The following is a 10,183-nucleotide window of genomic DNA, read 5'->3' as shown; positions in this document are numbered from 1 at the left end:
TACCACAGGACCAACTTCTGCTCTAGAAATAACCTCACACATTAAGTACTATTATATTGGGAGAGATTCAAGTGTGACCCTTAATTGCGAGTTTATCCTTGCCTCTGAGAATTGGGAACGCATTGAGATAGAGTGGAACTTTCTGTCTCCACAAAGAGAGCAAGATGACAAGATCATTATCTGGTACACTGGAAGCATGACATATAATAATTTATATGATCCTTTAAAGGGTAGGGTCTACTTCACATCTCCTCATCCTCAAAATGGCATTGCTTCAATAGCAATCACTGATGTGAAGCTTACAGATACAGGCACTTACCAATGCAAGGTAACCAATGCAAATGAAATCCAGTTCAAACACATTATCTTGTCAGTAATGGAGAAGCCAAGTAAGCCAATGTGTTACATTGCAGGTGAAGCTGTGGTAGGAAAAGATTTGAGGCTGAGATGCAGATCCTCAGAAGGTAGTCCCCCTCTAAAGTACAGATGGTCAAAGACAAGCGGAAACCAAGTGTTGCCTCAGAATGCTGTTATTGACACTATACAAGGCGATTTGTATTTGGATGAAATCACAGAGAGAGACTCTGGAACCTACCTCTGCAAAGTTGAAAACCTTGTTGGTACAGACAACTGCAAGTTTACACTCAGTGTCACATCACAGCTGACTTTAAATTATGAACACGGTACTATAGCAGCAGTTGTTGTCAGTGTGGTTGTGGGCATCATCATTGTCATTGCAGTCATTTACTACTGCCACCGAAAAAAGAAGGAGGAGCAATTTGGCAATGAAATATTGGAAGATACTTTCCCTCCTCATAAATTCCGTTGCACAAGTGACAAAGTACAGGCCTGGACTTATGAAAGCTCCCAGCGCAGTGTACAGGTAAGGAAATGTTAAGCAACAGTTAAGCAACATTTTTTTTTTTCATTTTAAGAGTATGTTAGTCGTCTATGCCAAGTTCAATAACTCAAGATTAAATTAGCTGGGTCTTTTATCAGACTTATACTGTTATTGATGTTGAAGCAGCAGCACCTTTTCTTAACTGAAATCATCTCATTACACTTCACATGTTTACAAAGTTATATCGATATAATGATTTTCGGTATCGCTCCAGAAGCGACGTCTGATCATGCACGAGGACATGGACAAAGGGCTGAAGTTTGAGGACAAAGAGTTTGAGTATGAGGCCTTGAGCAGGAGGACCTTGTTAGTAACAGCCAATTATATCTGAAAAAGTCTGAACTAAACTAAACTAAACACCAATAAACTTGTGCGGTACATGTGAACCAAAATGAGTGATTTATTATACAGTTCATAGTTTGGCCACCTGAACCTTTTGAATGTATTGATGGTGAAACATTTTGGTATTTTTATTGAGGGAAAAAAAAACCACTTCTGTCTATGTATCTTCTTAAAACCAAAATCTCACGATTCATCTTTAGGAGCCGTGTTCCTTGGAGGAAGAAAAGTCAGAGGGGAATGGGTGCATTGAGCATTGTGTGACAACCCATCATGAAAAAAAGGTGAGTGTTAGTAAGCAGAGTTTAGTACTGTGTACATGAAATACAGTTATATTTAAACCCAATATCTTTCTGTGAGCCCTGAGTTAAACAAATGATGATTTATCTCATGATTTATCTTTAGGAGTTGTACTCTCCTTTAAAAAGGAAGCCGATTGAATCCAGGAAGCATGGTGCCTGTGATGAAAAGAAGGTGAGTGGTAGTAAACTGGTTTTAATGTTGTGCACATGAATTACAATTTTACACTAACTCACACACAATGACAGGAAATTTCAACAATTTCCTGCGGGATCAATAAAGTTCTTATGTTATGACATCTGTCACGCCCTGTTTTGGTTATGTTTTGTCTTTTGATTTCTAGTCCTCATCTCATGTTTCATGTTTGTCTTGTCATGTGCTGAATTTCCCTCAGGATCAATAAAGTATCTATCTATCTATTATGTTCCAGGTTTTTGTCACTTCCCCTGTGTGTCTGTTTCATGTATATTTGCTTTAGTTCCCCTTGATTGCTTGCCTTTCCCTGATGTGTTGCACCTGTGTCTTATTGTCCTGTCTATTTAGTCCTTGTTTCCCCAGCACCTTTTGTCAGTGCTTTGCATTGTCTTCATGTCAGGAATTGCTTATGCTTTTGTTTTGTCTCCATGCCATGTTTTGTCACAGCAAGTGTTTTCACCACGGTTTATCCTAGATCCCTTCCCACAGTAAGTGTGTGCTTTTTTGAGATTTTTTAGTTACAAAATGAAGAGATACTGTCTTACTACTCTGAAAACACTGAATGTGTTGATGAAAGCTTGAACCATTCTGACATTTGAGCAGAAGAAAACTACCCATTTTCTCTGTATGAGCACCTTAAATGCAAAAGGCAGAGCACAAATTCCACAATGTATCTTTTCAATCAGAAACCCAGGGAGGAGGACGTGTCAGAGATTGATGTCTGCAAAGCTGATGGGGAGGGCCATGTCAAAGATGAAATGTGAGTACCTTCATTGTGGTCAATGTAGCGTGGTGGTTCTGAATGTGTTCTCTTAGCCATGACTTGTCTGCTTGACCTTGGGTGGTTAACCCTCTCGAGTCCTGTGTGTATATATAGATAGATAGATAAGCCAGTGAATATTCGCATTCATCCAGGTCATGGTTATCTCAAGGAAATTCAATTGAATGCAACTGGACTTAGTTATTTGTCTTTGAGGACGTTTCACCTCTCATCCAAGAGGCTTCATCAGTTCATGCTCGCTTGACTAGGCGAGCATGAGGCGAGCCCTCTTCCTCCTGAAATCGATCACCATCTCTTTGGTCTTATTGACATTCAGTCCCAGGTGATTCTGCTCGGACCACTCTACAAAGTTGTCCACCAGTGTCCTGTACTCTCCCTCCTCTCCCTCTCTAATACACCCGACAACAGCTGAGTCATCATAAAACTTCTGCAGGTGACATGACTCAGAGTTGTACTGAAAGTCAGTGGTTTATAAGGTGAAGAGGAAGGGAGAAAGCACAGTTCCCTGTGGAGCTCCTACATCACTGACCACCACATCAGATAGGATGTTGCCCAGACGGACAAACTGTGGCCTGCCTGTCAAGTAGTCAGTAATCCAGGAGATCCTTGCATCATCAACACCCATCAGCCGCAGCTTCTCACCCAGTAGCAGAGGTTGAATGGTCTTGAAAGCACTGGAGAAATCAAAGAATGTGATCCTCACAGTGCCCCCCCACTCCACCATCCAAATGCAAATGGGCTCGTTGCAGCAGGTAGATGACAGCATCGTCGACTCCTAAATGGGGCTGGTAGGCAAATTGCAAGGGGTCAAGAAACGTCCTCACCTGTGGCCTCAGCTGGGCTAAGACCAGTCTCTCCAGGACCTTCATCACATGAGATGTGAGGGCGACTGGTCTGTAGTCTGCCGGGTCAGATGGCCTCGACCTCTTGGGGACTGGAATCAGACAGGACGTCTTCCACAGTGTCGGGACTTTCTCTTGACCCAGGCTCAGGTTGTACAGATGTCCCAGTACAGGAGACAGCTGGCTGGCACAGGTCTTCAGCATCCTAGGTGTGATGCCATCAGGAACTGCAGCCTTCCGCTGATGTACTTTTTCCAGCAGCCTCCTAACTTGTAGTCACTGTTTGGCTGATGATGTCTTCCGTGGAGGAGGAGGAGGTGGGGGAGAGAGAGGAGGGGCAGATAGAGGGGTGCTGTGCAGGAGAATGCTGGGGGTTGGGTCGAGCCATTTGGGACAGTGTGGGTGTGTGGGAGGCTGGGGGTGTCGATGGGGTGGCAGGAGGTGAGCTAAACTTGTTAAAAACCTGGTTAAACTGGTTTGCTCTGTCCAGGCTCCCTGATGTCTGCCTGTCTTTCCCCTTCATCCCTGTGATGTGCTTCATTCCCGATAATATAATTATCATTATAATTAATATAATTGTCTGTTTTGGGAAAAAGTTTGATTTTTCACCGTGAAACAAACATGTTTAACGAACCATTTTTATATCTTAGAATGCAAATATAAATTGTAAATTTCTACAAAATGTACAAATGTACAAATTTAGCAAACAAGTTATTTAAGATAAGATGAACTTTATTGATCCTGCAGTGGGGAAATTCACTTGTCGTGGCAGCTCACAAGAACAGAAGAAGAGTGAAAAAAGCAAAAAGTGTGCAAAAACAGAAAAAATATAGAGGTAAAATAAATTATAAAATATATTAACAGTTAACAGTTTACAAGGTACAGTAAACACAGTACAATATACAGCTATATACAAGTAAATGTCAACAAAATATGTACAAATTTAGCAAACAAGTTATTTACAACAATTTATCTTAAAATGCAGTAAATGCCTTTTTGTACAGCTATTTACAACACAATCAGGTGTCACAAAAAAAATACACCACGAGTTATTTGTGCCACTCTTAAAAGCAGTTCCTGTCCACCACAAGACAGAGGGGCAGATCACAGACCTGACAGGTCAACACCACCCATATTCTTGTTGTAGGCCATGATTGGTGTAGGACAGGGAATGTCTCTCACAGCCCAGTGTCCATCTCCATTCTTCACCCTTTTTGGCACTGTCTCTCCTGAAAATGCAGGATGGATGGTGGAGCACACAGACACCTCCTGTGTGTCCATCCATTTTACATAAACAAGTGGGCCCTCTCTGATCCATCTCACAGATCCTCTTTCACATTTTTTGGTGAGCGCATTTGCCCTCCCTCTGGGGCATCCTTTTCTTCTCTCACTGTAGGCGCCACATGCTCCAAACTTCATGCTGGCCAGGTCCATGAACAGTTTGGGACTTGTGTAAAAATTGTCCATGTAAATATGGTACCCAATGCCAAGACAGAATGGCTGTATAAGGTTCATGACAACATCATAAGACAGTTCATGCTCACTTGCAGTTATAGACTATGTGTAAATGTTGAATCTGATGGTGTAGCCACTGTTTGACTCAGCCAATACAAAAAGTTTCATCCCCATTTAGTTGGCTTGTCCTTCATGTCATGCCTGTTTTTGCCTTAGTTGCCACCATCCTTTCATCCACAGCCACCTCTCTTCTCGGGTGGTAATAAGCCTGGCAGGCACTCAGAATGTCATGATAAAGAGGCCTGACTCTAAACAGTTTGTCATGGCCTGGTGTTCCCTTCTTGCTGTTGTTTTCTAGATCCTCCTCAGGATCACTGAGGTGGATGTTCCAAAATATGGAGCGAAACCTGTCCCTTGTCACCACTTTGGCTAGAAGAGGCACAGACAAAATGTGATTCTGTCTCCAGTAACCTTGGAGACTTGACAGCGACACCAACGACATGTAGATCAGAAGACGGAAAAACTTATGTAGATCCTCTGTCTCTATGTCAGTCCAATTGTACTTCTTCCCTATTTCCCAGTTTTTTACAGCACTTTTGTTGGTGTTACAGCAGCTTGTCCTAACTGTGTCAATGGCAAAAAAAAACGACAGAAAAAGATATTTTGGACTTTGGGGAGAAAGTGTCTCCACCTGGACTCCTGGTGGTTCTTCATGGTTGAAACCTGCTTACAGATGGGGCAGTGTCAGCATCTTCCTTTGTCTTCCAAGGCCCAGAGAGGAGGCGTGGCTCTGCTGCCAGAGTCAGCGGACATCTGGACCTGGTGGGTGTGCCAAGCCGTCCCTTCCTCTGTGCAGACCTCCGAGTAGCACTCTGTGCGCACATCGGTGGCTCCTCGTTCTCTCTTTCCTCTTCCAAAACAAAAGAGGGATCATCTTCTTTGTCGTCAAAGTCTTCACTTTCTGGCTCAGGCTCTGGCTCCGCGTCTCACTCTGCACCTCCCAGCTCAAAGAAGAGCTGCGCTGCCTGCTCCACATTCAGTAGTCGCCTAAACTATACACTAAACACACTCACTACTCACTAACCATACACTCCAAACAATGTCACAAACGTCATAAATGTCTCACATATCAAAACTCGCTATCGCTGTTGCTATTGCTATCACTATCTCTCATTAGCCGCCGTTTCTCCCACAGCTTTTCCTTAGCAACCAAATGGGTTGCCATACACATAATCTGACTGGTTGAAATCATGCATTTTTCACCAATAGGAAAGAGGGTGTCATGTTTCCTTACAATGCGCTGCTGTTTAGAGGGTTAAAGAAACCTGATGTAACTAAGTTTCATAATGTGGAAAAGAAAATCTTGAGTGTTCTTGGTGTTGAGGACTAGAAATCAGTGATTTGCTTTACATTTCAGTGTGTTAGACTCAACCCGATGTATGTACTAGTGGTGAAAACTTCAGCAACAGGATGTTAGTGAGAGTAAAAAGCCAATTTCTGCATGTGTGCCTTCAATAATAAAAAAAGAAATAATCAACTTTTTATCTTTAGGAGCTGTGGTCCTGGATTGAACAACAGCTGAGGAATATAGATGCATTGAACTTTGTGTGAGCACCTGCAGTGGACCAAAGGTGAGTATTATGTAGTACATGAATTGGCTATGGTTTATCTCACACCAAATTAGATAATGAAAGCTAAAATCAGAGATTTGACACATGCCCTAAATGTTGCTGTTTCATTTTTGTGCCACAGCCCAAAATATTGCAGACTGGATCAGGACAACCAACTGCCACACCCTCGAGGACAAACAGAATTCATACTGTTTTTGATAAAGAAAACAATGTGTTTGTTGACAGTACTTTTGTTAATGTTCAAATAAAATGGAGACATTTCAAAGATGCTGGCTTGTGTAACAGTCAAAAAGATAAGACTGAGTCACAAAAGAGGACCGGGATATGCAACTGCCACACCCTCGAGGACAAACAGAATTCAGACTGGTTTTGATAAAGAAAACAATGTGTTTGTTTACAGTTCTGTTTTTTAATGTTCAAATAAAACAAAGACATTTCAAACATGTGGACTTATGTTTTTTAAGAGTAAATGGTAATACATTTTAGACAAACTTAGCAAGACTTTAAAACCTTTCTTGTAGAGTTAGGGTAACAGGTCAGGAAACAGCATTGAGATGTTGGGTGATTCCAAGTACAATATGGAGATGTTGGGTGTTATGAACCCAACATCTCAACACCCGTCTGTAAAGGCCCTTTTACTTGTACAAAGGGTCTCATACTGAGATGTTGGGTTTCATACTGAGATGTACTCAGTAAAAACCCCAACATCTCCTTACAAGCTTCTAAATGGGAAAGACCTGGTTGAGAGCAACATGATGGTGGTGACAAAGCAAGATGGGGAGATCACTGAACTGCAACATCCAGTGACTGAACACAAAGTATGAAAGTGAAAGTGACATATTTTGTCATTGGAGGGAACTCACTCCAACGAAATTTGTTCTCTGCATTTAACCCACCCAAGTGACGTGCACACACACACACAGCAAACCCGGGGCAGTGGGCGACCGCGTGCAGCGCCCGGGGAGCAGTGGGGGTTAGGTACCTTACTCAAGGGTAACTCAGCCATGGACACCGGGACGGGGAATCGAACCAGCGATCCACCGGTTACGGGTCCGACACCCTAACCGCTGATCCACGACTGCCCCACAAGGCAATAATGACTGAGGCCAAAGACATCCAAGACAAAATTTGATTACAGAAAAGCCATGGCCAAATGCCACTGAAGTTGTATGTTGACAAAGGTTAGCCCTTCAACGAACACAAGGTGTAAATAGTCCCAAAACAAGTGAAGTCAATTTTATTTGAGCCAATTCACAGCAAATAGTATCTCAAGACACTTTACATATGGAGCAGGTCTAGACCATACTCTTTATACTATTATTTACAGAGACCCAAGTGACAGTGGTGAAGAAATACCTCTGTCATGCCTGTTTTTTTGGTTACACTTTGTTTTTTGATAGTCCACGTGCCATGTTCCATGTTTGTCTCCCATGTGTTTTTCATGTTTTAAGTTCAGGTTTCAGTCACGTCCTGGTTTTCTGTCCTTTGGTTTTTGAATCCATGTGTCACGTTTCTTGTGTTTCCATGTTTTATGTTTGAGTCTCATATGTTTTTCATGTTTTAAGTTCAGGTTTATGTCACGTTTTGGTTCTCTGTCTTTTGGTTTTTGAGTCCTTGTGTCATGGTCCATGTGTGTCTTGTTTCAATTCAATTCAATTCAGTTTATTTATATAGCGCCAATTCACAACAAAAGTTATCTCATGACACTTTCCAATTTGAGCAGGTCTAGACCAAACTCTTGAATTAAATTGTAAAATAGAGAGAGCCCAACATTCCCCCTTGAGCAAGCACTTGGCGACAGTGGCGAGGAAAAACTGCCTTTTAGAAGGCAGAAACCTCGGAGCAGACCCCGTCTCAAGATGGGCGGCCATCTGCCTTGACCGGTTGGGTTGAGAGAGAGAGAGAGAGAGAGAGAGAGAGAGCAGGAAAGCGAGAGAGAGAGCAAGGGAGAGAGGCAGAGGGGGTGGGGTGTGAGAGAAGGAGCACACAAGCACAGATGCATAGCAGCAGTAATAATACCAGAAGTATCGGAATGTAGATAATGATAATGACATTGAAGTATACAGAAGGTATTATGGTGATTTTGATAACAATGGTAGTAACAACAGTGGTAGTAGCTGTACTGAGTCGTAACAGATTTAAATCAGATTATGACTAAACAGTAGTAATTGCAGTAGGTTTTGAGCAGGACGACAGCAGGACCGCAGCAGGAGGTCCAGTCATGATCGCTAGGAATCTGCAGGACAAGAAAGCACAAGGACTCCAGGGAAGAAGTTGAGTTAGTAATATGCATTAATGGGACGTGAATGTGTGCAGAAGGAGAGGGAGAGGAAGAAAGAAGAAAGAGCTCAGTGCATCATGGGAGGGCCCCCGGCAGTCTAAGCCTATAGCAGCATAACTAGGGGCCGGCCTAGGCCAGCCCTAACTATAAGCTTTATCAAAGAGGAAAGTTTTTAGTCTACTCTTAAATATAGAGAGGGTGTCCGCCTCCCGGACCGAAACCGGAAGATGGTTCCATAGTAGAGGAGCTTGATAACTAAAGGCTCTGGTTCCCAGTCTACTTTTGAGGACTCTAGGAACCACAAGTAGCCCTGCATTTTGGGAACGCAAAGTTCTGGTGGGATAATAGGGTACTATTAACTCTTCAAGATAGGATGGTGCCTGACCGTTCAGGGCTTTATAAGTGAGGAGGAGAATTTTAAAATCTATCCTGAATTTTACAGGTAGCCAATGTAGAGAAGCCAGAACAGGAGAAATATGGTCTCTCATGCTGGTTCTTGTCAGTAGTCGTGCTGCAGCGTTCTGGATTAACTGAAGAGTCTTTATGGATTTACTGGGGCAGCCTGATAGCAGGGAGTTACAGTAATCCAGTCTAGAGGTAATGAATGCATGGACTAATTTTTCTGCATCTTTCTGACTCAGGATGTGCCTAATCTTTGCGATATTGCGGAGGTGAAAGAATGCAGTCTTTGAAATATTTGCTATGTGTGAGTTAAAGGACATGTCCTGGTCAAAGATAACTCCTAAATTTCTTACAGTGGAGCTTGAGGCCACGGCTAAGCCATCTATCAATGCAATATCACTGCATAATTTATTCCTAAGGTGTTCGGGGCCCAGAACAATAACTTCAGTTTTGTCTGAATTTAGAAGTAGGAAGTTGCTGGTCATCCAGGTTTTTATGTCTTTAAGACAAGCCTGAAGCTTGACTAGCTGATTTATTTCATCTGGTTTCATTGCTAAGTACAATTGTGTGTCATCCGCATAACGATGAAAATGTATGGAGTGTTTCCTAATAATATCACCAATGGGGAGCATATACAGGCTGAATAATATTGGCCCAAGGACAGAACCTTGGGGAACTCCATGACTAACTTTTGTGAGTGTGGACGATGTATCATTAACATGAACAAACTGAAATCGATCTGATAAATAAGACTGAAACCAGCTTAAAGCAGTTCCTTTGATGCCAATTAAGTGTTCCAATCTGTGCAGTAATATAGAGTGGTCAATGGTGTCAAATGCAGCACTAAGGTCTAACAGTACAAGGACAGAGATAAATCCCTTGTCTGATGCCAGGAGGAGGTCATTTGTGACTTTGACCAATGCTGTTTCTGTGCTATGATGAGCTCTAAAGCCAGATTGAAAAGTTTCAAATAAGTTATTATTTTGAAGAAAGTCACATAGCTGATTGGCGACTGTTCTTTCAAGGATCTTGGAAAGAAATGGAAGATTAGATATT

The 10,183-nt window shown here is 42.3% G+C and overlaps 1 long non-coding RNA gene across 1 annotated transcript; it reads left to right on the top strand.

Annotated features, from left to right (window-relative positions):
• The first annotated feature begins 329 nt into the window (after positions 1 to 329).
• On the top strand, positions 330 to 6,672 carry LOC124049908. The gene is made up of 5 exons (XR_006841500.1): positions 330 to 1,524; positions 1,646 to 1,714; positions 2,422 to 2,495; positions 6,365 to 6,444; positions 6,566 to 6,672. It is a non-coding gene; the product is annotated as an uncharacterized LOC124049908 (long non-coding RNA).
• Positions 6,673 to 10,183: the final 3,511 nt, after the last annotated feature.

Source organism: Scatophagus argus, chromosome 18 (genome assembly GCF_020382885.2).
Source record: "Scatophagus argus isolate fScaArg1 chromosome 18, fScaArg1.pri, whole genome shotgun sequence".
Taxonomy (NCBI): domain Eukaryota; kingdom Metazoa; phylum Chordata; class Actinopteri; family Scatophagidae; genus Scatophagus; species Scatophagus argus.
Note: the sequence above shows the minus strand (reverse complement) of the source record. Positions and strands in the feature narration are given on the sequence as shown.